The sequence below is a fragment of the Arachis hypogaea genome, chromosome 10 (genome assembly GCF_003086295.3).
Source record: "Arachis hypogaea cultivar Tifrunner chromosome 10, arahy.Tifrunner.gnm2.J5K5, whole genome shotgun sequence".
NCBI lineage: Eukaryota > Viridiplantae > Streptophyta > Magnoliopsida > Fabales > Fabaceae > Arachis > Arachis hypogaea.
Window position 1 is genome coordinate 229,656 of NC_092045.1, and position 3,179 is coordinate 232,834.

Genomic DNA, 3,179 nt, shown 5'->3' on the forward strand with positions numbered 1-3,179 from the left:
GGTGCTTTACCGTATTGAGGAGCAATGAACCAAATAGAGAAAAAAAAAACTAGAGAAAGCAATATAAACCTTAAAGAAACGATGAAATCGGCAATGGGAGACTTGGACATTCATTTGGGGTGAATCAGTACTAAAACCTGTAGAGCATAACAAAATTTTGGAATATGATCATTCTTTAAGGACCAAAGAAAGAAGCAAAGACATAACCTGAGATGGAAAATGATTCAAAAAAAACCCGGTGGTATTCTACCGTGTTGAGGAGCATACTTTATCATTTTTGGAATGTTACCATGGTATATTGACGATCCTGATGGTAACTTGTGCAATCAAAAATAAGGCCTCATCGGATGAACAAACACTACAAATTCAGCATTATTCTCTTTGATATTGTGATCGCCTATTTTGGAAGTGATATTGAAAAACAACTAAATACACAAAAATTTGTTTAATTATTACCTAGATTATTTTTTTTATCAATAATAGGTTTACTTAGTGAGAGTACATAGAGAGTACATAGTATATAAGGTGTAATAACTCAACAAATATTTTCTAAGGGAATTTTTCATTTTTTTTCAACAATGAGAAGAATTTTTTTCCCTCTCTTAATCGGATTTGGATTCTCTAAATTTTGAATTTTACTTTAGAAGGTAAAATATGATCTATCATCGTTTATTTCATAGATGGGACCAAGAGAAAACATAAGAGAGAAAGCATTCAATGGTGGGAGATCTTACTTTATCCTCCAAAGTGAAAATCTAAAATTTAGAGATCCAAATTCCTCTTAATCCCTTCCTCCCCTAAAACTCCTCCACAGTTTTTTTGGGTAGAGCTGAAAGAACTCAAAGGAGTTTTGTCCAAAATATGAAGAAGAGCAGTGCAGACTCCAGCAGTCCGAACACCCCCCGAACCAAAATTTCAAGATGATTTTGAAGGGAAGCATCATCCATAACAATCTGGCTATGAGGAAAGATGTGCTTCCGAACGAATTTGGAACCATCAAAATTGGCCTCTCCAGAAGGAGAAGAGCCAGACTCCGAGGTCTTGCGTTTCTTTTTTTTAGGTTCGGAGGAAGGTCGGACTGGGGGATAGGAGGAAGAAGAGGAGAAGCAGAGGCAGAGGTTACCAAAATAAGGCGAGAGGAGGTTCCCGAATCATGAGGAAGGAGAGGAGGAACGCCAGCAACCCCGACTCTAGCCGCGAGCCCTTCTCTTGGCGTCCTGGACTTTCTGGTGGGAAGCACTGGATTCACTCTTCACCATCTCTGAAAAGAAAAGATAAAAAGCAATCAACTAACAAATCGGAAAACACAACAAGTCGGAAATCTTCAGAAACAAGTACAACAAAGAAAAATTACATAGTTGGATACGCACAAAACTCGGAGAACCCATAAGAAACTTCTTAGTATCCATATGGGGGCCCTCTCCCAAACCTCTTGAAAAAATTTCACAATGGTCTCCTCAACCTCGTCCAAATCCTCTACACCATACTTCTCAACAGGGGAGGCCTCCAACCAATAAAGAAAAAATCGGGGATCATGGTTATCACTCAAGAAAAAAGGATGGTGGCCCTCTACACCCCAAGAAAAAAAATTTTGAAGTCATAGAAGGATTCATCAAAGACCGAAAAGAGCTTCCGACCCTGAATAGCTCGGAAGGAAACCTACTGTTGTTTATTATTTTGAGAACTAAATGGTTTGGTCAGATGGAAAAGATAGAAAAATATCTTTAAAGAAGTCGAGAAGTCTATTTCTCGGCTGACAAGTTGGTAAATTTTCATGAATCCTTAAGAGTTGGGGTGGGGCTAAGAAGGAGCAACTCGACAGTGCGATAGTACCTCTATTTCAAAATCAGAAAAGGGGAAGTAAACTCCCAAACAGGTAAAAAGACAATCATACATAAAAAAAGTGAGGGTCAGAATCAGCAATCCTCCCGCAACAAACCCGGTCTTCAGGACCCGGGGCCACCAACTCGTATTTAGGCTCATCGGTCTCTAAACTACAGATCCTATGGTGAATGCGAAGTTCAGTAAGGTAGTCAGTGTCTACTAAAGATTTCTCATCAAGAACAGAATTGTCTACCTATCTCGAAAGGGTCTCAGTGACACGGAAAGACATTTTTTCCGACAAGTAGGAAGCAGATATAAAAGTGATAAGACCTACAAAGAAAAATAAAAAAAAATCAAAAACAGGGCTTCCAAAGACAAAGCAGTTTTTTCCCCAAAAACAAAGCAAGAAAAAAGAACCACCAGATTACGACGACAACAAACGCCAACGCCTCATAATGCAAATAAGGAAGTAGCAAAAACTATGAAAATCTCCTTAAAACACACAAAGCACAGAGATAGAGCATTACACAAATAATAAAGGAAGATAAAGAAAAGACTAACCTTTCTCTGTAGACTTGAGGAGAAGTAGTCACAGCAACAACGAAACATCCAAAGAAGGAAGGTTAAAGGAATTTCTTTTGAATGAGTGAGAAGTGCAAGCAAGAAACTTCGAAGACGAAAGAAAATAGAGAAAAAAGAGGGAAAAGTCATGCTAGGGGCACAACTGTAAAAAGACGCAATCACTAAAGAAATGCGCTGTTACCAATGTAACTGCCCCCATGTGTAAATGCGAAACCCCAAATGGACGCGACGTTTGATTAGACACGACGATTGAGAAGCCTAGAATCACATCGGTTTCAAACTAAAAATCACGTCGGTTCCTGACTTGAACAACCCCGAGTTCAATTAGTACTCGAATCCGACTCATAATCAAAGAGATCGAATTCGAGTAGGGACACTGTTCATACCCTGACCCAACACTATGGCCCAGGTCTAAAATAAGTGAAAAAAGTCCAATTCAAAGATTGGCCTCCACCACCCACCCGACCTCGTCTAAAGAGGTCGAGCTTGACATGGGCTCCTCTCCAAAGAGGTCGGGCTAGACATGAGCTAGCAGATAACACTTATTTAAATAAGTAACTGCCCCTAAAATCTCTCAACCCACTTTCAGAAGCAATATCCCAACCACCTTAAGATAATGGGGCGGTTATCCACCTTTAGAAGGGGAACTACTCCAACGGTGGTTATTGGATCACCACTATAAATACACGGACACCCCTCAGGTATTCCTAAGTTCCAATACCTTTAAACCTGCTTAGCCCCCTGCTAACTTAAGCATCGGAGTGTCTTTGCAC